The sequence below is a fragment of the Erpetoichthys calabaricus genome, chromosome 8 (assembly GCF_900747795.2).
Source record: "Erpetoichthys calabaricus chromosome 8, fErpCal1.3, whole genome shotgun sequence".
Classification (NCBI taxonomy): domain Eukaryota; kingdom Metazoa; phylum Chordata; class Cladistia; order Polypteriformes; family Polypteridae; genus Erpetoichthys; species Erpetoichthys calabaricus.
Genome location: NC_041401.2, coordinates 55220463 through 55246507, shown reverse-complemented (window position 1 = coordinate 55246507; position 26045 = coordinate 55220463). Strand labels below are relative to the sequence as shown.

At 35.0% G+C, this 26045-nt stretch overlaps 1 protein-coding gene across 1 annotated transcript in view; it reads right to left on the bottom strand.

Annotated features, from left to right (window-relative positions):
* Positions 1-25417, bottom strand: part of lypd6b (LY6/PLAUR domain containing 6B) — a 67068-nt gene extending 41651 nt beyond the window's left edge. The window contains exon 1 of the mRNA XM_028806533.2: positions 25102-25417. The gene's annotated coding sequence lies outside the window, so the exon portion shown is untranslated. The remainder of the gene's footprint in view (positions 1-25101) is intronic.
* Between the last annotated feature and the right edge of the window lie 628 nt (positions 25418-26045).

The window sequence follows — 26045 nt, the reverse complement described above, 5'->3', positions numbered from 1 at the left end:
ACAAGTTCTGTTAGTGTATTGCCCCAACTACTAACACAATGTCTAAGTCACCTCCTGTTTACAGCTCAAAGGATCAACACCTTGTAACTCTGCCCTCTTTTTAAAACATAGACCAATGTACAAGTCCTGACTCTATTATGTGATTATGAACTTCAGACATCAATGCCTAATTTTCAGCCCTTAGAAAAGTACATTGTGTTAATAATTTCACATTAATTTTGTTTAAATGAACACCAATAAAGAACACTCCACAAATATTTGCACATACTGTATGATTAGAAAATAAGAAAGTGTTCATAAATTCAAAACATTATTTTCACACTAAATAATTAAGATCCCCTTAAAATTCCATTAGTTACTAACATATTTTAATCATAAGCAGCATGTAATTTTATATTTAGCACAAAATGCTGACAATACTTTAGTTTATCAGCAAAACATGGTGAAACAAATAAATTATTACTCGTCCACTCTGATGCTTTATAGTCCTTTAATAGGCAATAAGGAGCTGGAGCATATTGTGGCAGCATCAGACACAAGGCAGAAGCCAACCCTGGACACTAGCCCATTGCAGAGTATACTCACATACAACAACATTCACACACAATAGGTCAATTTCATGACACCACTCAATTAATCAAGTAACTTAAGTGGACCCAAAAAATATGCAAACTTTATATAAATCTACTGTGTAGAGTTTTACATTAGAATATGATATTCCAATTTATTACCTTATAAATGAATTGTGCATTTGGTTTTATTTTTGTGCAAAAAGAAAAGAAAAAACAAATTTAGATAACTTTCTAAAATCATATACCTTTAACAGTAAAAACTGCAGTTCAAATAATGTAGCATACAGCATCTCAAGGATAGTTTCACATGTCTAATTCAAGCTGTAAATGACATCTTTCATCCTGTTTGGTTAAATTAACAGGCAGGTCATCACTTTCATAAACTAATATATTTTATAACATTTCATAGAGAAATATCTTACTGAAGGGAGGGATCTAAATACATGCTTCTCTATTTCTAATTTTGACAGCTATCCATTATTCGATCCGCCTGACTCGTTCAGAGAGAAGGAGGCTGAAGCAACAGCTTATCTCGGCAACAAGGAAGGAACAAACTCTGGATGGGATGTCAGTTCACTGCAGGGAAACTCACAAACACACACAAAAACCACTCATACAAGGTCAATTTAGAGTCAATATGTAACCTAAAATACACACCTTTAGGATACATTAGAAACACTAGCATACCCAAAAAACACATAGACATGGGGAGACCACCGCGCCACCTCATAATTTTACTGTTAACTTAAAAATTACAAAGCTATAAGTGAATACATTTCTATATTTCTGTTACCAGTTCTTACCACTTAATAATAAAAATACATTTTTACTACAAATAGTAATGAAAATAGTATTTTGGATTTATCCATACTATATAAAGCATTAAAATAAACAAGCAAACATTTATACAATAAAAAAGTTTAAACATTTTGTGTACTTCGCAAAAAATTATTGATGTCTTCCAAGATGGTTACAACAACAGAGATTTAGCTCAAAAACCTCTCCTCGAGGTGCCTGGGCCATTTTGTACATTTGCTAAATTCCACCAGCAGCAAACCTAATCAATGAGGTAGTGACTAGCTAAACAAAGTGTGCTAGTTAAAAATAAAATATAAATAAAAATAGTGTGATGGTAGGCAACCACATATACTTAGGTGCCCTGAGGATAGGCTTAGAAATGGCTTGGGCAACACACTTTAATAGACAAAAAAGTCACAATTTTATATTAACAACACTATTGTCAGCAAGCTATACCACACCAAACCAGATTTTCAAGATGTGGTGTTTAAATTCCCATAAAAAATGGAAAAAACTGGACAAGTGGAGGACCCAAAAGACTGTCTGCATCTGTTGAAATGTAGTTAAAGTTCAAAATCTATAAGAATAGAGGGAAATCCAGTTATGTGTTTGATCAGTATCTGACAAGAGACCTCTGATACCAAAATACATGCTTAAACAGTGCAAAGAAGTCCTAGAAAATTGCCTTGTAGCGTATATTGCAGTTAGAAAAACTTCACTGCAAAAAGGTAATGATCTGAGCAGAATGCAGTACACAAAAGACCATAAAGCATGGGGCATTAACCAGTGGAAGTAATTCCAAATATTGAAATTCCTGGTTCACAAATATGTCAGAGCATCATATTTGGTGAGGGATGCATTGTGAAGGACAGTCATGGCCCTGTGATGGTCTGGATGTGCATTTTAGATAGTGGTGCAATGGATCTAAACTAGATTGATAGAATGGTGAATGCTGAGAAAAATAAACAGCAGTTACTTCATCTTACAGGACGATAATGTCTTCAAACACCTTCCAAACACAGTAAAGATCCACTTGGTAGTGAAAGTCTACAGATGTAAAACTGACAGCATAGACTTGCATTGCAACTTCAGTGTTAGCAACTGAATAAAACAATCTATGTGGGATAACTGAGACAGGGAAAAGAACAAAGAGCAGGAGGAAGCAACATCACAAATCATGCAAGAAGCTTGAAAGAATTTATCACAGGACTATTTGAAAAAAAATATATACTGTAGTGTACCCAAGCAAAACTGTTTCAACTGTGCATTCTATAGGAGGCCACATAAAACACTGACTAGTTTTGACATTTTTTTTTTTTTATAAATGTTTACTGTGTTTATTCAAATACTACATTGTGTTTTCATAAGTAAATAAACATATACTTCCTAGACATAATTATACATTTTTTAAGTAGTAGAAATGAGAGAAATTAAAAAGCACATAATTTATATAGACTAATACAACTGAAAGTTATGTTCTATTTTTATCAATATTATATATGTAAATTCAAAAAGTTCTCTGAACTAGTAAACAAAAATTAAACTATATAAAGATAGTGTGTTAGCACCTACAGATACACACATTTTATGCTAGGATTCTACAATAATTCTATCAAAGTTAATCTTTAATTCACATATTGGATATACTTAACCCATAGTCCTTTCTAACACTTCTTAACATTCACTGTATATATAAACTTATTATTCCATTAACATCATTACAAGGCTCAGTAGCAGTAGGGTCAAGTTAATTGGAAGCCTAGTTACATTGGCCTTTCTAAATACTTGGATACTGAAATACAGTATTCTGAAGTCACTGCCTTTACATGTTTAAAACTGCACAAGGCTATCCATTATGCTAAGCTCTGAGAAGACATGTGGATACATTCATTCATTTGCTAATAAGGAAGAGTAAAGAATAAAAAAAAATAAGAGTCTCATATATCGAGGAGCTGCATTCCACAGGTAAACCTGAGCTTTGCCAGCCCTATTGGCATATGTCCAGCAGTCAAGGTTGAAAACCTGGAGAAATAGTTCCAACAGAGTATAGTGTTCTAAACATCAGAAATAAAAAATAAATTCTTACATTGCGTTTTCAAAACAAACATTATTTACAACTTAATTTTCATTGCCTTTTTAATGATAAAACTCAATTTATCATTATTTTTCAATAAATGCCAGCCAAATATTATATCCTTATATAATATATGTTTGGTGATGGTCTGTACATTTCAATCTGAGAATAAAACCATGCTATCTCAGATTATAAAAAAACATTAATTTTACTGGTAAAGGGGCAGCAGAAAACGTGATACAAGTAAAGAAAAATTCTTCCACAGAGTGCAGTCATTTTAAAGCACCTTTTCCTATTTGTTTTCAAGAACCAATGAACAAACATCCATCCATCCATTTTCCAACCCACTGAATCCGAACACAGGGTCACGGGGGTCTGCTGGAGACAATCCCAGCCAACACAGGGCACAAGGCAGGCCAACCCACCGCAGATGAACAAACATAGGTTTACATTTCAAAAACTAATGAACATGCTTATCTACATTAAAAATGCAGAAATATTTAGAAACTCATGCACTGTATATATTAAAATTTACCTTTCATTACCAGTGAATACTACACATGAAGACATTTAATTATTTGACCATTTATTTTTAAAATCTTCAGGATAAATAAGCAGAAATATTTAGTTTTACTTCAACTTCTTTTTTGTCATCTATATTTACCCTATATTTTTGTTGGTGTTGAGTGCATAACAGTTCACAAATTTAACAACTTGATTTTTAGAAACAGGTGAATGCTTTCCTAAGGAGAAAACATTTACTTATGCACTGGCTTTATACATAACACACTGAAGAAAGTAGAAAAATGTGAAATCAGCTAGCATTTACTACATTTTAAAAGAAAAAAACATACATAGGAAACAGTCTTTTAAAAACAGGAATTTTTTTTTTGCTCATATAAAAACTCTCATATAAAAGATCAGCCCTCAATGAACTGGCATAGCACCTAGTGTCAGAATCAGCTCTAGCTCCCATGACCTCAGTTGAATTATTAGTAAATGGATGGATAATACAAATGACTAAGTTACTTTTCTGTGCCAAAAGTCAGTTGTAAAAGTAATAATTTATAAAAACAGCCAATACAGTGTGTGGTGAGCACTGCCACCAGCAAGAGCATCTTTTAAGTAAAACAAGAGTAAACCACTAATGATAAGATTTGAACATCTTAACAGAAATTACAGCCTTGGACAAGAATATTAAAATCCATTTTCCATTTGGCAATTCAACAAAAATTACCAATTAGGATATGTATAGGAAAGGGTATAAATTTAATTTAAAATGAGGAACATGTAATAATGACTAGTAGTCTAGTCTGAAGTCATTAAAGTACTAAGTAGGCAAAGTGCTCAAACAGTATTACAATCTAAACATAGCCCTGTGCACGTACTGTAGCTCAGTAAATAAATGCTTCACTTTGAATCTCCCACAACCCTTAGTTTAAACAGAAACTGTAAGAATTTAGAAATGCATTTTCTGAATGCATTACTAAGGAATTATTCAGGTCTTAGAATTTTTTGTCATGAAAATATTGAACGTCTGAAATGTGTCAGCACCACAGTTGATCCAAATTCTTCAGGTTCTGAAACAATCAGATGGACATGCCTGTCCCTCATGTAAAACGTGCTGTGTATCACATTTACTAGTCTATGAAAGAGCACCCATTCTGACATCAAAGTGCCTTGTGTAGTGGGCATGTCTGCAGCAGATGTTCTGTTGTCATGCTGCTAGTCTAACTAGCTAATGCAGAACTTGGTATAGAGACAGTAGTGGAGGCAGTTGTGACCAGTAAACAACCTAAAGATCTCCACCTGCTCACATCCTATCAATAGGTGGTTTTGGCCTTTTCTGTTGTACTGTGGATGATGCTACAAAATCTTTCTGCAAAAATATAGCAAAGCAACAAACTATGAAAATATGAAATACAAAGCTGGGAAACACAGATGGTGACATTTGAACCAGTTTGTATATTTGCATTGTCTGTATTCACACAATAAGTGAACATACAGGACATGTTGTCATATATTAAAAGGCCAGTTTTCAGAATTTTTATGGGTAATTCCTGGTCTACTCTGATGTTTCAACAATGTATTCAAAATGATAGGAAATGACCTTAGGGATTGGATCTGGGTATGTTTTGACCAAAGAAGCGAAAACAATCCCTACCTTACAGAAAGGGGTTTAACAATATATTAGCTAGGCACAGTGAGGCTCCATTCTTGTTATTTTGAAACAGATTACTTGTATTTTATCTTTCCCTGTGCTCATTCTACTCAGGTTTACAACAGTCCTAATTTTGTTAATCCTTTGCCTCCTGTGTATTGTTCTGGGCTACCACATGGACCATCTCTTATCATAGGATAAAAGTATGTACATTAAAGATATCTTAATTCAATAAAATTCAGTAAAATGGCTTTGCATTTGTTACAATTATTTGAGCCTATTTACAGAAAAGGATTTCATCAGATTTTCTCAGATCTGTTGCAGTTCAGTCTTGGTTTGAATGTTAAATTTCTTAACATTGAGCAGGTCACAAATATCAACAAAACACTGCATATTAACTTTTTATTTCTATTTGTACAAATCTTTATATGTTCTGTATTTGAATCAACACTAATAAGTACATTCATTCAATTTCTGAACACATTTAACCTAATACAAGTTCAAAAAGAGCAAGAAGCTATCCCAACAGGAACATATTGAATAAAATATTGTGTATAAAATAATCAATTATGCTTAACCGTTAGCCAATACTGTCCCTGGTATTATAGCAAACCATTCTGTCATTTTTAACCAGCCATTTTCTAGCCTACTTATCCAGTTTTAGTTTCATGGGCGCAAAGCCTATCCTGGCAGCACTGCACAAAATGCAGGAATACACCTTGCACAGGCCACTTCAGGTCGCATTCAACCACACACCCATGCTCATTCCTACAGACCAAACAACATACAGTACCAAAAACACAATATATTCTGTAATTCTAAAAAATAAAAATACCTGTTTTAAATAATAATATTACTTCCAAATTATCACTCAGTTTCAGAAGGATTTCATGGAATACATTGTACCCAGAAACTGTGCTTTCAGCATTACGAATAAACTTCACCTTCTAAGACTGCATAGTTTCCTTCAATAACTATTCCAGAAATATATGTATTTATTAATCACACTTCTACTTGTCATGAATGAGTTCTATAAATAAACAATACATATGTATCCTTAACAATGACAAGTAGGTCTTTAAAAAGAATCACGGACACCAGAAAATGGATGTTTGAATGATTGGTTAGCAAATTCATTTAAGGTATTTTCATTTGGACTGCAAATAAATAATTACTGAATATTGGACCTATAAAATTTTAAAAGCCACTGTTCCAAATACAGCTTGCCAATGTCAAGTACTAGACTTATTTTACATACAGTATATTGAACAATATGGTAACTTATATGGAATAGTTTGGACAAGCATATTTCTCTACCTAACAACTTCTCTCTTCAAATAAAAAAAACACTTTAAAAAATTACTAATCATTTTCCTTTAAAAGCTCCTTCATTTCACAGTGTAAATTTTACCTACCCACTTCACTGTTTTTGAGCACTGAAGCATATATTTGAGCTACTTTATTCCAAGAGGAAAAGTCTTTTAACCTCTCAAATAAAAGAGTAATTGATCAAATTAGATACACTATATGGCACTTCAAAAGAACATTAACAAAGCAACATTAAGAAATGTTTGGACGAGAGTTTTTTTCATTATTTCTACATGAGTCAAAGCCAGTGTTACCACAATAAATACTAATTTTGTCAGCCTGCTTATTCCAAATCAAGGTCATAAGCCAAAAAGTATTTTTAAAGTAAACTCTGGCAACCCTTCGGATAACCCTTTGGATAAAGAGGGTTAGGAAAGTGATGAATGCATGGATGGAAAATTTTAATTAAAAATCCTTTCATTGTGTTCTGTGTCCTGCAGTTGGCATTTGGTGTAAATTTGATTGTCAAAGATTTGTCAAATGTTTTCTGACATATCTCAGAGGTTGCAAACTTCAGTGATCTTTCAAATGACTTAGCGTGTTACTTTGTCAATGTGTTTTGCACATCAAACCACACCAAATGTAACTACTGTTAGTACAGTGGTCATTATATTTTCACTTAAATACTTATATTTTCACTCAAATCACTCAAAAAGTATTTAAAAAATATAAATATATATTCTCAGCAGGTAACATTCCACCACACTTGATTATCTTATTGTAGAATCCAAGCACGAGCAGTTTTTCTCTCCATAATGTATCTTTAAAATAGAAAGATAAAATGTCTCTCTCATTAAGTACATCTTCATACACTGCATTGCTCCTTCTGCAATAGACAAAGAAAAGCATTAACTGAATCAGAATCTATTTTATGTGCTGAAATACTCATAAAGGTGAACGTAACAGTAATGAACAAGGATTGTTTTCTTCCCATTCAATTTTGAACTTGCTTCACCTATGAAAAATAACATTCAAAGAGTTAATTCTTGGGAAGATGAGTGAGATAATGTAATTCTACACCATGACTCAAGTGAGCAATTTTATAACACAGGGTGTGTTGTAACGCAGCTAGGGCAGTACAGTAAAAATTCAGCTAGACTTTTGATTTTTAAATTTTTAATGTTATTAATTACTAAACATTCTATAAAAAGACCATGAAAGATGTTCCTGTTGTCACTTGATAAGTAATAACTTCTAAAGTTATTTGAATAAATGAAAAGAGTTTTACTCAATTAATAAACAGCCACAACCATCACCACCATTTCCATAAAAACTCTCCCAGGCTTTGATATATCTCAGTAATAAACCATGTTGGGTAAACTAGTTACTCTAAATTGGCCTGTCATAAATGAAAGTGAGCATGAGTATGAATGTGTCATGTGATGGACTCATAACTACCCTCCCTGCTATGGCTCTCAGCAATTTAGAATAAATATATAAGTAGATAGGCAGACAGAAAAAAAGGAATTTTCGTTTATTTCAGTGTGCCTGGTAAACTGTCACTGAGTTGTGTTCATCTTTAATTCACTTAGCGCCTGAAGCACATCTCACTCTACTTCTTTTTTTAACTGTTGCAGCAATGTAACAGCTATGGACTGTACTGAAATAATATAATGCCTTAGATTGCTTTAAATTTATTCTTTACACTTCCTTTTTAAATCTGTCAAATGCTTTTTTGATCTATCCTCAGGTTCCTATATTCCTCTTGGCTTATACCATTAAACAAATTTAATCTGTTACACTCTCTCTCATGTTATGACATTATCATGGGTCATGATATGATCATTTGGTGATTTTTATATTTTGCAATATATTAAAGTACTGTAAATCGATCTTGTATTATATTGAAATTTATCATTCCATTTTTATATGACTAAAGTAAAACTTGCACTCATATTCCTATTATAGTACAAACTAATTTAGCTCTGAAGTATCTAGGGTAACTCTTTAAAGAAATTCTAAAACAAATGTTCAAATATGTTGAATGCACAACTTTGCCCACTGTGGAACTTTACAAATAAGTTCTGCTTTCTAAGTAGATTTTAATGTATTAACTACAAGAGAAACTAAGCAATTCATACTTAAATCACATTATTCCTATTATGAGCATGCAGGAAAGGCTGATAACATATTAGCACACAAAATTCATAAAAAGTGAGTGAAGAATGCTATTGCAGAAATCAGTACTGCAAGTAAAACAAGACTATTTTACATATAAGTAATGTATTCAAGAAATATCATAAGATTGATTCTTTGTTCATTTGTTATAAAAATTAAGCTCAAAGTAGTTTTTAATAAGACATACTACAACTTTAGTCAACATCTACAAAAAAGTCTTGTTCAAAAGGACTATGCAGCCAATCTGCAATTTGATTTTTTTACCCCCATTTAAAAAAGTAAAGATGGCACTTTCTTATTAGACAGACATCAGTTTCACCACTGACAACAGAACAGAGACTATTCAATCACTAAATATAAAGTCTGATCCTGGAACTAATGTGCAAAAACAAACTGGCCAAATGGAAAATTTCACAATGTTGCATAATAAGTTAAAAAGTATAGTGATCCTAAGGGGAAACATTTTAAATTTAGAATTCAGCCTTGCATTTTTTAAACTGTAATAACATTTGATTAAATTAGATTTGAGAATGAATTTTACAACCCAGTTTTTAGAGCATCAGAGTACTTAATTTTTATATGACAATGCTAGCAGACTGCAGTTTCTTCTCTGTAACACAGGAAAACCCAAAATGAGCCCAGGCATTCAATTTTGTACACAAATTCCTGCAGATATGTTATTTTTAGCTCCTGTTTTGATCCTCTTAAAAAAATAAATAAAAGTTGTTCACAGTCTGAAAATCCAAAAGAAACAGTATGCAAATGTATATTGTTATGCAAATACCATAAGGTTGATAAAAGTAATAAATTTTAAATACAAAAAAAATCCAAACATTTATCCTCAGTACGATAACATAGCATGTTAAAAAAATCCTCTTATATTGTATCAATTTTCTCCTCCCAGTTTTAATATAGTGCATTGTGACAGGGGTCCTGAATGATGGCAGTAAACCTCTATCAGAGAGTTGTGTGCCTTGAAAGTTTATGCATCCATCCATCCATTTTCCAACCCGCTAAATCCGAACACAGGGTCACGGGGGTCTGCTGGAGCCAATCCCTGCCAACACAGGGCACAAGGCAGGAACCAATCCCGGGCAGGGTGCCAACCTACCGCAGGACACACAAACACACCCACACACCAAGCACACACTAGGGCCAATTTAGAATCGCCAATCCACCTAACCTGCATGTCTTTGGACTGTGGGAGGAAACCGGGTATTTATTTACCCTACTGGACAGAGGCAGCAGGGTTTTGTTTGTGTTATTTTATTTGTTACTTTGTCTTCACTCTTCTTATTTACCCCTTCCACTGTCATTGGCATGTTTTTTTTAATATGCTCCTTTTGACTCAATAATGATGAAACATATATACTCTCTGCAAGAACACCACAACTCAGTAACATGCCTGAATAAGAGAATAATACAAAACCACAATTAATATCCATCTATAATCTGGAACCATTTAATCCACTTCTTGGATTGGTGAAAGCTGAAGGGCATCCTCACATAATGGGGCATAAGACAGACAGTCCATACTCATTCACACAACAACAATTAAGAGCTCAATAAAAATAGTCTAGTTTATGTATTATGTTTTGCATTATGGGGTGTCAAAGTATATAATCTTGCTGTATATGGCATAAAACAGATCAAATCCTCCAATACCTGGCCTGTGTTCCTGTTTTGTATTTGCTTACTCTAAGTCGTCATTCTATTGAATTTGATAATATTCATCCACATGCTTTCAAAAAACAAAATAATAATAAAAAAAACCTACCCATACAAACCCAAGTTATCTCCAGGGGGAGTAGATGCTTTAGTGATAGAAATGTTACGCCTTAACTGGGTTAATGGGAAAAAAATGATGAATAGTTATGTTCTGAGATATGAGTTTTCACTATGTAACATATAGCCAAAAAGTTTCAATAAATTATTATACCATTATCTTAGGCTCAATCCACCATCTGAGACATAACTACATTACAAATCAGAAAATAATATACTATATGCAAACAACATAACAATCTAATCATTTGAAACTTAAAATAAAACATTTCATTTCTCGTAAAAATGAGACAATTGCAACAACATTCTGGATAAACTCTAAGGATGTCAATCTGTGATTTCTTTAAATTACTTTTCTGAAGAAGATAAATAAGAACAGTAAAATCTTTTTAGTTGTAAAATTCTATTAACAATTCTTTGTATTCATTTTATAATTTATTTTATTTGCTGACAGATGTTAAAATGTCTTAGCAGTTTCAGAGTTTTCTTTTCTTTAGAACCTTCTCTCAAATTAATCTATTTCTGCATTATCATCTTTTAAATTTGTCTTCTTTCCTTTTTAAAAATCCATCAGCACAACATAATGTCAGTAAGGCATGCTTTGATTGTTGGCTTTACTCACATTTTAAATTCCTACAGGAAAATGTTTGGAACAGGCTCCTATATTTAATTGATTTTGTTTTCTTTGTCAAACAAGCTGTCATCACTTTAGACATTACCTGAAACTGACAGCACCTTTTGATTAATTATTCTCATTGTTTAAATAAAATGAAAAAAAACTCACTGACAACAACTTAGCTGCATGCTGTAGTGCACAAAGCAGCTTCATAAAAATTAATAGAGGGACTTGCCTCCTGTTCCATCTTACTCCAAGGTATTTAATTTGCCTCTCTTTTTCAAAAGTATCTCTTTATCTATAGAAGCACATTTTCTGCATGTTTGATTTTCATGCACTTTCAAGCCACAGACATAAAATACGGCTCACACGTACTTCTCACCATAAGAAATGTTTTTGATATATAATTTTGGTTTGGACTCCAAAGATGTCGGAGGTGCTTTGGGTCAGAGTGAGTGGCATGAAATACTACACTGTGATTTATCAAACATAGAAACTGTACCAAGCAGATTGTGATGGTTGTTTAATGGTTAGCCATAGTGTGTCTGCATGAATTTATTGCAATTTGGGGCCACATGTAACTTCTCTAAATTACACCACTAATGTAACTTGCTCAGCATGGTTTCTGTTCAGCATTTGATGATGTATTCGGTTAAGCACTACTTATAACACCATACTGAGTCAAATTCCATAACAAACTTGGGGTCATTAATCATACTTAGTCTAAAGACAGTAATTTTTCCCTGTACTGTATTTCAAATTTATAGTGGACCTTTGAAAGAATACTCTGGCTTGGCATCTGTTGATATGTACAGTAGATGTATGTTTGTTCCTCGCTCCTCTCAAAAACAATAGTCTCATGAAAATTATGGGATAACTCAGGAATAGTCCAACTCTGTGAATCAGATATTGTCAGAAATCTGCTGTTGTACTTTACATCTGTCCTATACTATAGCGGGGACTAACTAGGCTGATGGATTGAAGGTGAATGACAATTCAACTAGGGCAGCTCGGAGTTAGAATAAGTAGCAATGACCTTAGGTGGGATGTGATTAATAAAAATCTGTACTAATACCATAGATTCTACTCATCCTGTCAAAATTACCCTTTCCGTTCTATATGGCTGCAGTTCCCTGTATGTCTATGTTTTGCAGCAACACATCTCTGGTCAAATTAACTCTCTTATAGGCAAGTGTATTACCACTGCCAGTGTAAAGGAAATCTTCCTAGGAAGTTTTAAAATAAAAAACACCTGGAAACATGGCTAATACTGATATAATGCTTACACGTCCAGGCAGTAGTAATTAAATCAGAAAACCACCAGTCCACTTTCTACTACATACTCTAAACATACTACTTACAACAATAAACCAATAAACACAAACTCCAACATTAAACAAAATTTAAATACAAAAAGGTCAAATGTAACTTAAACAAAAGTGATATAATAAAAAGTAGAACATTCTCCTTAAGTATTCTATTAGACATAATCAGTCTGTTTTCAAAACCTCTTTTGGTCAGACTGATGACAGACTATAGTATAACTGGCGGGCAGCTATCCTAGATGAGATGGGAGGCTCTCAAAGGGCAAACTTATATAGAGCCATAGACTCACTTCAAAGCTGTCACAGATCTAACAGCATAGCTTTGTACTATGGAAAGAAATAAAAAAAAACTCATATGAGAAAGGAATGATCTTGCCAAATGCATACAGAATACAATCCTGACAGGAATTAAAACTTGGCCTAAGTACTCCATGATGACAATGCTAGTATTTAAGTGTGTGAGGTAATTATATTTATAGTTGTATTATATAAAAAAGCAAAGCATAATATGATAACCTAATCTGCAAATGTGGCACCTGTCCACTTGTAAACACCTAACTGTAGCACCCAAAAGCAATGAATAAAAGTTATTAATATCATAAATTAATTATTTACTGCACAATTAAATGATGTAATAATGCAGTTCTTGGAAACAAAACCAGCATATTTTAAGTTATAGTCATAAGATATTATACTGATATTATTTTTTAATACAATTTTATTTGACCCAAATTAATACATTACAGAAGAACTTATATAATATGGCAAACATAAATTTCAGTAAAACAAATCTACAAGACTTAAAAAAGTCATAAAATTGATCCTACATATCACAGAAATTGAGATACACTTGCAACTACAATAGAGAGTTAATTAGTAAAAAAAAAAAAAAAATAGTCCCACTACATTGTACAACTTTTACTAATTAAAACCACTGATATTTACCAGAAACACAGGCAGGACTTCAGCAGACTTATTTTTAGAATAACATTAATATATACTTGCCAAATTATTATTATTATTAAATTTTGCATAGGGTGCATTTGGAATATTCCAGCAGAGTTAGTCAATGCACTAACAGTGTAATGAAGGAAATAATGGTCAGTTTATCACTAGATGGCCTAAGATTGTCTAAAATAATTACAAAGACAGCCATTAGAGGATCTGATTGAACTTTCTTCACTCTCTGCTAGATAAGAAAAACTATTTTCCTAAAATGGCATTAATTTTGGACAGTCCCAAAGCATATGTTTGAGGATAATATTATATTCTAAGAAAATGCTATAGAACTGAAAGTCAAGCAGATTTACACTTGAATAGCTGCCACACACACACACACACACACACAAAAACAAAACAAAAAAAAAAAAACTACCAACCTGATGTCACTCAACTTTTCATTCTGACAGTAGTAGTTTTGCAAAACTTCATACTCATCAAACATTCTACCCACCTTAGGCTCTAAAAGAATGACACTTGTCAAAAATATGTTAGGTAGCAAAGTTCGTTAAAGGAATGGAATTCCTAAAATTAGCTGTGTTACAGGTCAGTGTCTCCTGCTTTTTTCTATATTGCATATATGCTAGTTGGATTTATGAATTAGCCTTGCGGGGCCTACTGTTCCTGTAGGTTTCATTAAAAATCTTAAATGTATCATACGCTAAAGGGCTTAATAAATGCAAATAAAACTTTAATTTAAAAAAGAAGAATTTTGCATTACACACAAATTATTATAATTACTATAGTGATTATAACCAAGCACAGCATTCACTAACTTTTTTGACAAATTTTACTTAATGAAATGAAGTATGTATCATTTTAAATGGAGAAACAAGTCAATTTTTCTTCAACTATGTGTAAATAAAATATATAAAAACGCCAAAACAATCTAGATGTGAAAAGTACATTCATGTGTTATATTACAAAGAAAAATACAACAGATTAATTACTGCATAATGATATGATTAATAATGTCAGAAATTTTGCATTGTTGAAAAAGTCAAACAATAAATATTCTGAGTAGTGTATTTAAAATGTGTTTAGAAATCAGTACTTAATTAATAACAATCAAAATAAACAAAGTGAATACCTTTGATAATGAATATAATAACAAAGTAATAAAACTTAAATATATATCACATTTTAAATAAGGTTAAGATTGTTGTGCAATGTTTACTTCATTACTCCTGAGGGTTAGCTCTGATTGCTGAAATAATTAAAAAATCAGCTGTCAACAAAAAAACATCCTGGCCAAAAAAAAAGAACTGCTAACAGCCAAAGGGATAAGAGGTTTTATTTTGTAACTGTTGACAGATCACTCTTATAAAACCATTTTAATTTATGAAATTAAAAGTAACAGCAATAACTTTTAAAAATAGTACATTTTGTTGCTATATCTAATGTTAATATGAAAACAGCATTAAATTGTAATCAAAGGCATATTATTAACATAAACACTGCATCAAACTGAATTATCTCAACTGTATTAGAGAAAGGAATCATACTCTGCATTAGCTGCCCCATACAAGACACTATAGGGATACAGTATGTTGTTTTGCCTTATCCTTTGTGTATTCTCATAATAAAATTAGAGCGTTTAATTTGTATGCTTTGTAATGTGACACTATGTTGTATAAATAAACACTTCACCTAATATATAAAGTAGAGAGTGTGTGCCTTTTTTGTTTCTTAATCAATCCTATTATTGAACCTACCATATCAAAACCATTATTGAACCTACCATATCAAAACCAGACATGGGCTCTCAAAACATCAATTGCTACATAGCACACCACTCTCTTTAATCATGGGATTAGCTTATTGGTTGACATACAAGTGCAAGCGGTTGAGTTGCTGTGTTACAGCTCTTCAACTTCAGGTTTTGACACATTGTGCATACAAACTGCACATAATTTCTCTGTAGGTGTATTTTTTCAGAGCACTCCGCATATTGTTAGGTTGATTGGTGATTGGCCAATGGCCACTATAATAGACTGGTTTCCACTTTGTCCAGCTTAGGGTTAAACTCCTTTCTAAATCTAGTTCAATATCACAGAGGCTCCTGGCTGTCCCAGCATCTTTGGGTACAAGGCCAAAACCACCTCTGTATAAGGCACCCGCCGCTTGCAGAAAAACATTCTGCACTAACGTACACCAGACTAATCTTTTGGGAAAATTCAGAAAATTCATTTCAGGAAACACATTTAAGGACATCACCCTAAAGCATCTGGTCCAGAAGGAAAATCTAAGGGTTCCAGACAACCTAATATTCAAATCTTTGAAATGTATTATTGTTTAATATGTAACACAATTTACGATGATATACTCTTATCATTATTGCTGGGCTGCCCCCCCCTCCCATTACAACTCTCTTCCCAGATACGCTATATAGTCTGTATTTTAATTTGGTCCAACGAAAATGGACATGCAAAACTTCGTAAAAATAAATTCTACCATTTTTGCATGATTGATAAACAAACAAACTGACATACATACACCTTACAATTTTATTTGTGTAGATTAACCCTTTCATTAAGACATGCAGTGTAGTCTAATGAGCTGGGTTTTAAAAAGCAAAGCTAAACTGACAAATTGCACTCTTCATTCAGATAGTGAACCTAAGATTAAACTGCTTTGCTCAAAATATGAATAAGTATATTATGTTATAATAACATATACAGTATAGAAATAATGTTGAGTTGATATAAAACTGGCACCATATTAAAACAAACACTGATCAACTAACATTTCCTTCATTCCATAACATGTATTCTTCTAGTTCTAACACACCTTTAAAAATATGTACTGACCCTTTTGATCCACAGTTCTTTTGTGTTTCTTAACATTGACATCAAAAGTAATACATTACTTTTATTCCATTTTAAAGGATACATAATGGAAACTGTTACATAAACTAAACACTGAAAGACTGGCCAAATTTTAGCTCAAGTCTACAACATGTAACAAGTACAAGAAAAACTGCTGTACTTAAAATTAAACTCACTACTTTGAATGTATAGCCAATCCCAAAAAGAAAAAAAATTGCAAAGCAATGCAAATAATGTCAAAGCTAATCATGCAAAAATATAACTTTTAAGAATTTATTTATTTTATCGTAATGTCAAATTGTGTTGACTAACCCAATATAATGTATGAATTGCATATAATATATCATATATATAATCATAATGAAGTCAAACAAACAGAATAGTGCATATTCTGATTCTGATGAAAACTTAAAAGTGTATAAAGGAGGTCTCATAATTGTAGGTAAAAAAAACAAATACTGTATAGGTAAAAGGCTGCTTTTAAAAATCTACAAATAAACTCTTCAAATTTAACTTACAGTAAATGTCAAACTTATTCAGTCTTTTTGTTGTGAAATAGTTGGACCACACATTATATCTAGCGCTGTTCTTTTAGAATTTTAATTATTTCTCCAACTCTTCTGACAAGCCCAGAAGCCCTTATTTCCTATAATTATCTTTAGACAGCTAAGCCTTCTACCCATTTGTTGTATTTTCTAAGTTGCAAATTTAGTTAGTAGGATCAAGTAGCAAAATGTACCTTGCTACAGGAATTAACTAATTTGTATTACATATGGTATGCAGGTTCATCATCCCTTTCACAATCTTGAATAAACTGCTTTGTGATACTTATATAAGTTTTGAATAAAAATGCATGAATACATTTGAGAAGATTAAAGTAACAACATTTATTTATATTTCATATTTCCATACAACAATGTAGCTTAAAGTGCTTTACAAGATGACAAAGTGAAAATTACATTTAGGCATTCTACCTAACATTAATGTTTCTAAATCAACCCTCTTAGTTTTCAGGCCTGCCCCAACTAACAGGAAAAAAAAAACAAAAAAATTGAGGGTTGCTGGCAGGATTGGCACTTCAGCCACCATAAAAACTTCACTCATCTAAGAAATGGCATACAGAACTCCTCTCTGATCTCTGCGGGAGTAGCTCTGCTGCAGCTGCCCATAGGAAGGCTGCTTACATTATAAAGGGGATGGGGGGAAACCCTTGGGAGCCCCATCCCTGGAAAAGTCAAAACCGTGAGAGAGCCAATCGGGTCAGGTCTGTTGTGGATCAGAACTGGTGCAGTGCTGAGGCATCGCCCGCTGCGTGGCAGCAGTCAGGTCCTAATCTCAGGTGGCCCATCCAGGTACGTTAGTGGAACATCTTGTCTATCCAGCATGATGACCATCTTCCTCTGCTGTCAGTGGAGCTTCATAAACTCTGCATTTCAGTGGAGGCACACTCTGAGGTATGCAGACCGGAGACTGGCCAGATCTCTGTAGGTGGGGACACCTTTTACTTGTATTGTCGCTCTGATGGCTGTCATACTAAGAGAGTAGCTATTGCTGTGTCATATTGGCTCCTCCTGATGGTGCCCAATGTTGCCCCTTTCAATGAGCGCATTATCAGACTCAGATTATGGCACTCTCTGGGTGCCTTGTCTGTTGTCTCGGTGTATGCTCCAACTGCGGTAGGTAATGTCTTGATTAGGGAGACATTTTATTTGCAACTTCATTCGGGGATGGATGGGTGCCCATGAGGTAACACTCCTCTGGTCATGGGTGACTTCAAAATGACCACTGGCACTGACATGGCTGGCTATGAGGACTGTGTTGGTCCCCATGGTGTGGCGACCGTGGTGAAAATGGCTCCATATTTCTTGACTTTGCAAAAGGTCAGGGGCTGTGGAACTCTGTATCCTGGTTCCAGCACCATGAGCCGCATCATTGGGCTTAGTACTCCAATACTGATGATGGAGATCGATCACATCCTCGTGGGCAGATGCTGGAGGCTTCTACAGAAATGCATGGTCTACAGAAGTCCCCAGTTTGTCACTTGAGACTTGTTGTTGTTACCCTGAAGATCTAGCTTAGGTTCAGCAGGCTACCATATCCAAATCTGTTCTTCGGAGTGTTGCAGTCAGGGCGGGTGATGAAATGATTCTTATGGATGACACTGCAGTTGTGACCCACTGGGTTGGCTACTTTGAGCAGCTGTTTAAAGCTGATCATTTGACTAGGACATAGGACATTTTTGGATCCACATATCTTGAGGATGATCCTCCAATTAGTTGGGAACCATCCAATCTCACTGAGATTACACAGGTGGTGAACCAGCTGAGGGTAAGGAAGGCTACAGGGATCCATGATACCTGGTGTGAACTTTTCCAGACTGGTGGTAAGGATGTCTTCCTGGCATTGAGAGCAATCTTTGCTTCCATTTGGGAGATGGGCATCATCCCAACTGACTGGAACATGGGACTTGTTGTCCTCATCTGGAAAAGGTGATCAGCTGGATTGCAGCAACTACAGGGAGATAACACTGTTCTCTGTGCCAAGTTAGGTCATCCTTAATAGGATCTATGGTCACTTGCTAACCTATCAGTGACTGGAGCAGTCTTGTTTGACACCAAAAAGTCTATCATCGACCACATCCTGAGCACAAACACAAATATTGGCAGAGATTCATTGCAGCCTTTTTCAATTTTCGTAAAGGATTTGACTTAGTTGATCAAGTTGCCCTATGGGACATCCTGAGACTTTGAGGGATCCCCCAAAGTTGCTGGATGTCATGGTTGGCCTGTATACTGGTACTGTGAGTGCTGTGCAGAGTGAAGGCAGAACCTCTGCATTCTTTCCAGTTGATTCTAGGGTTCATCAGGGGTGTGTTCTTGCTTCTGCTCTGTTCACTGCTTGCATGGACTGGGTGTTGGGCAGGGTGGTGGGGTCCACTGGCTGTGGGGCATCTGTTGGTGAAAAAGGATTCATTCTATGATCTTTACGGAGTCGATGGAGGTCCTTATCGGGGCTCTCAAGAAAATGAGCAAGGAGTTTGACTGTCCCGGACTTGCGAGTGTGCTGGATAAAAACCATGATCCAGGCCTAAATGACCTCTTGGCCACAACCATCAGCAGTGTGTCTATCTCAGGAGAGAATGTCAACTGTGTCAAGAGGTTTACTTACCTCAGCAGCAACATTCATGTCTCTGGTGACTCTTCCTATTAAGTCAGTAAATGGACTAGGAGAGCACAGAGGGGTCATGAGGTCACTGGAAAGGGGTATGTGGCATTCTCAACATCTTTACAAGAGGACAAAGGTCCAAGTCTTTAGAGTCCTGGTACTTCCTGTTTTGCTATATGGTAGCGAGACATGGATGCTATCCATGGACCTGAGACGAAGACTGGACTCCTTCAGTACTGTGTCTCTATGGAGAATCCCTAGGTAACGCTGGTTTGACTTTGACCTCATAGAGCCCTGAATGAAACACCATGTGTTTGTTTGTGGCCATGTGGCACAATTCACAGAGGGTGATCTGGCACACAGGATCCTCACTGCTGAGGATCCAAGCAGCTGGACGAAGCCTAGGGGATGCCCACGTAACACCTAGCTGTGGCAGATACAGGGTCATTTCTGGAGGGTGGGAATGGAACACTTGTCTGCCTGGAGGGTTGCCAACAGAGACCCCGAGGTGTTTTGTTGTACGATGGATGCAACAACGCACTGTACCAGACAAAACAGCAGAGAATAGTGGGGATTAGTACAAATTGCGGATCCCTGAAGAGTATGATACTTATATACCCATATAGTCTATTAGGAGTACAACTGAAATGTAGCTAATTTAGCAGATTTTTAAAATGTTCCACAGTATTAGCCTGGCACATTTGTAAAGGTAAAGTATTCTAGATTTTAGGTGTATAACAGCAAAAGGCCACCTCACAACTTCTTTTAACCTTGGCTCCAGGAATTATAAGCAGATTTACATTCGAAGATCTAAGGTTACAACTTGGAGAATAGGGGGACGGCATTCTAAAATATAGGACAGAGCAAGATTGTTTAAGGCTTTATAAACCAGCAGTAGTATTTTAAAGTCAGTTTCGAACGACAAGGGTAACCAATGTAACAACACTAAAACTGGTGAGATGTGCTCAAATTTTCTGGCTGCTGCATTCTGCACTAATTGCAAGAGATTGATGTTTTAACTTAGGTAGTATCCTGTTAGGACTGCATAAAAGTTATCCAAACAACTAAAAACAAAAGCATGAATGATTTTTTCAGCATCTTGTTAAAAAAAAAAAGTGAAAAAATGCAGTCCTAGTAATCTGTTTAATATGAGATTTAAAGTTTAGGTCAGAGTCAAAGATTAACCCTAAATTCTTTACCTCCGCCATGACTTTTAAACCTAAAGGATCAAGTTTATTTCTAATCAGACAGTTAGTCATTTTCCAACCCGCTATATCCTAACACAGGGTCACGGGGGTCTGCTGGATCCAATCCCAGCCAGCACAGGGCACAAGGCAGGAACAAATCCAGGGCAGGGCGCCAGCCCACTGTAGTTTATTTCTAATGCCCTTGTTATATCCGTGTTTGCCAATCATTAAGATTTCTGATTTTTCCTTATTTAGTTTGAGAAAGTTACTACTCATCCATCTACTCATTTTTACATTTTGTAGCCATGGCCTGATTCAGGCTAGCAGGCGTATGATTTTTTTTATACATTACTATTTCCTTCAAGTATCAACTCTTTAATAATACAAAGAATATTACGGGGGGAGGTCATTCGTAAATACTACTAAGACACTGGATCAGAGAGCCAAAAGCGTCAGGGTCATCAAGTGTTATAGATAAATAAAGTTGTGTGTCATCTGCATTGTTGTATATTGGGGTAACATCACATCATACCGACTCTTCCCTCTGGTAACATTCACGCTCTTCCTTCATTGAGACCTATGGGTATAATAAAGTATATAGGCCTTGAACCAGCACGGAGAGAAAGTAAGAGGTGAGGTGCTTTTTTAATTGCAGATTTTATAATGTAAAACACTGAGCTAAAGAATACACAAAAAATCTTAAAAAGCACAAAACTGGTTTACTGAATGGGAAATACAACAAAAGAAGACATTCAAGATTAAGTAAAAAAATCACCGAATCACCATATAGAAGATTAGCAACAGAACTGACAAAAATCAAGATAAAGATAAAAACACAGCATACTTAAGAGTAATAAAAGATTACAAACTGAGTCACACATAATGACTAACAAGCCAACAGGGTTTTATTAAATTTACTGCAGGAAATTCTAATCTGCCAATGGCAAAATTGATTTGGCAGATAGTGCAATGACTAAGGGAAAGATGAGACATGACAAAATAATTTTTTTCAAACAAATGTTTTAAAATTGTTACTTTTTAATACAATGGTTGTAATACAAATTACTTAGCACCATCTACTTGATGACTACTGGCATTTAGAAATTGATTAACCACTGTGTTAAGGGGGTTCCATCAAACTTTCTCAGTTAAGCTTAAACATGGACATTGAAAGGTTTTCCTGATTACCTGTGTTTGATCATATTATTGCCAGTAGCATGGCAGGACTCGCACTCACAGGTTGGACAATTGTCACTTTACATTTGCCGCTGTGGCCTGATTCAGGATAGTAGGCTTATGATTTTTTTTCCATACATTACTATCATCTCTTTATTAATACAAAGAATATCACAGTCATTGGCAATGGCTGTTAGTACCACTGAAATGCAAGAAACAATGAGCAGGTATCCTTTTAACGAGCAAATATGAATGTAGGAGATAAAAAAGTCTTGAGATAATGAATGTCTGCATTGGACTTGTGATACATCACAAATGCAATATATATATATATATATATATATATATATACAGTATATTGCACACCAGCATACACAAACATACATATTATACATATGCATGTTTGTGTAAAAGAACTTTAGCGGTGAAAAGGTTTGCATCCTGCAGGCCATTTAATTAATTATGTGAATTGGATAGCACAGTCATTATGATAAGGAAAACAGAGAAATGCATAGAATTATTATGATTTACATATGAAATGAAACAATATTTTATGATTTCCCAGTTAAACAATTATATAGGAGTAAGTCAGACATAATGCAGTATAAAAGATACAGTATAAAGGAATATGCAGAATCAAATTTCAATGCTGGTAACTTGTAGTGAGATTCTTCAACTGCTGTAGACAGGCACAAAGATCATCCCTTACAACTTTTAAAACACAAAACATCATGGTGGTTTTCTCTGATTTTTTTTTTTTGCCATGATTAAAAGTTAATTAACTTTTTAAAGAGGGTGGGTATTTCTGGCAGTCAGGGTAATGAAACTGAGCCATTAGTGAAAACTGTATTTTCTTTAGTTTTCTGCAAATACGCAACACATTTTTGTTATTCAGTCAATCAGAGACATGAAGCATCACCTCCATCTTTTAACTGCAGTTGGTCATGTGATTACACTCAGTTTCTGCCCGATTAATGCTTGGTCTTAAATTTAAATTGCAATACACTCAAAGAATCCACTAAGGGAAACACAATATGTCTGCTTTGTTTTTGGTTATGACACTCAATCTATGAACATGAATTAAAATGCAATATCTTTTTGTACTGAATTTTCCCTGACACGGAAACTGCAGGTCACAGTGAAAGACAATTGATCATCTGGTGTATATGTTTTTAATTATGACACAATAAAGTCATGCCAAAATTAAATGCACCACATGCATATGCACTGTATACTGTATTTCTATGTTGTTCACACGTAGGATTGCATTTAATTTAGGCATGAATAATCTTTCATACTCTCAGGGTGGTTTACTTGTGAAGAAAAGACACATACACTTTAGGAGTAATGGGGATGCACTTGACCATCTCTGAACACAGAATAAATGCCAAGTTCTATATTGATAGAATGGCATTTATATATCATTAATCAGGAAAAACAAAACAATGATGTCCAAAATTGCAATGGCAAAACCAGAAGATGTAAAAGCAAACCACGTCAAGCAGAAATTAAACAAACATGGATAACAAAATGCGTATACATAACACACATATTCAAATTGTTGCAACAAGTAATGTGCAAATGTAAAAGTAAAAAAGGAGAAATATATAAACAGATCATTTTTAATGCATCCGTTTCTTCTCCATACAGTATATTCTGTTAATAGACATATCTGTACCTCTTCATTAACATCTACAGTATTGTGTTTCTATCTTTCTGTTTCTCTGCATGGCATTAAATTTAACCTATTTTGTAGCTTTTTACAGAAACATACTTTTCTCGACATGTATAAAGTATTTGCTTAGAATGGGGTTTTGAACTTATCCTTCAGGAAATACAAGGCAGCACTGCCAGTCACTACAACGCCATGATACCATACATTGTATCAGTTTTAGTAAATACACGTAGTCAACCAGACTATAAGGAGACAGGTTAGCAAATATTAATGGTTGCAACCCATCCTGCCAAGTTACTGTGAAAAGGGTTCACATACTGCAGTCAACTGAGAGCCTAAACCCATCTATATATAAGGTGTCTCGGGAAAAAACTCTGCCTGGCACTACAGGATACAAAGCAGGAACAGGACCTAGCCATGGTGCCTACCCACTCCTGGGCACAGTCATATACACACCCACTCTCGCTCATACCGAGCCAGTACAGAGGCACCAGCCTTTGCGATCTCGGAGTAAACCCCAATTAGACATGGAGAGACGCCACAAAATTCACGCAGAAAGTGACAGAGCTCAGGACTGCAGCTCAGTCCCCTACAGCCGCGTTACATACTGCGAAACAGTACATTGAACACATAAGGAAAAATTACTATTTTAAATCAAAACAATTCTTCTTTACTACAAATGAGTAGCAACACCTTACCATTTCTGAATTCACGACCAGAAAAATCAAACAAGAAAAGATAAGAGCATAACATGAAGTGGTCAAAGTAGCATACAATTAATGATTGCGGGAGCTGAAATGTAACAAAAAAATACCAGTTTTCGGAACAATAAAAACGAGAAAAAACAATTGTTTATAGTAGTCTTTTGAGACAGACTCCAACAATACGTCCAGACCCTCAGTGTTAAGATTTAACAATTGAATGAATGAAAAACAGCATTTCAGCATTTACCATTAAGAGTAAAAGGTTTACTTTTTCACATCCTTCAATAACACACACACATATAGACTCTCAGGCGCTTGCTTAGATTTCTGAATACTGTACTGTATACTGAAGAGTAACCACGGAGGAATCAACGTGAAGAATCGGCGCTCATTTCTACACTGCTTAACCCTCTGCCGTCCTCCACTTATAGACAAAGTCTGCCACCGAGGCTGTCGCGCTCAACATTGTTGCCGTGCCCGTTCTCTGCAAAAGTTTTAATTTTAAGTCGATAACCGGTAACGGAAACACTGGTATCAAACTATATCGTACCTTTCGGTGTCAAACACAGAAGAAAAGCATTCTTCAAGCAGTAAGCGACTTCTTTTAATCTTCTCTGAACGTGAGGGGTCCTGTTGTATTTAATACCTCCTCTTGCAGTGGCACTTTAGTCAACGATCGCCGGTCGGCTGTTAGCAGAAGTAAGCGCGAAGACGAGGAGGGTGGGGCCAAATGGGCCGTGCGCGTCGCTTGGAGAGGGCAGCGGTCAGCCTTCGACGAAGTGAATTGCTGTTTATACTTCTGTTTACAAAGTGAGTCACGAGGTACGTTAACATTAGCAGGCTATTTTAAAATATATGTTTGGTACACCTGTGTTTGAAGTGTTCAGACTTATATGTGCTAGACGTCAGTCGCTGCAAAATCCGGGAATACGTGTGCTTTATAGTTGGAAGCTGCACGGGGCCGCATCTTCGACAAGTCGAGCACCTGTTCAGAAAGAACTACGTTCGAAGAACGGCATAATGTATAAAATACACATTTTACGCCCATAAACACATATTTCCTGCTCAAGAACATTCATAACTCTGTAGACAAAAAATATTTTTCTCAAATTTGTGTGGCTCAAGAAAAGCATTAGACTGTGTCACGATTAGCGTTTTGAGTGAACCCTCTCATTACCAAATAATGCAGGTGTAATGTACATACTGTATATGTGATGTTTTTTCTTGTTTTTATTGTCGACGTGAATTTAACAAATTCCTATATTGTGTACCATCTTCTTGGATTATTTAATGCATTTTCAAATAGAGCAATTTACGTTAAGTTTTTATTTTGACCTGGAGTTTACGCTGAGTCTGTGCACGGTGCCATCAATTTGTTTAATCTATCTATCTATCTTATCATATTTTTATAGTGTTCAGGTGCAGGTCCTATAGGTATGACGTTAAACAGCATCCGGCCCTGCAAGTGGTCCTCCAACTTGCAGGGAAATCATG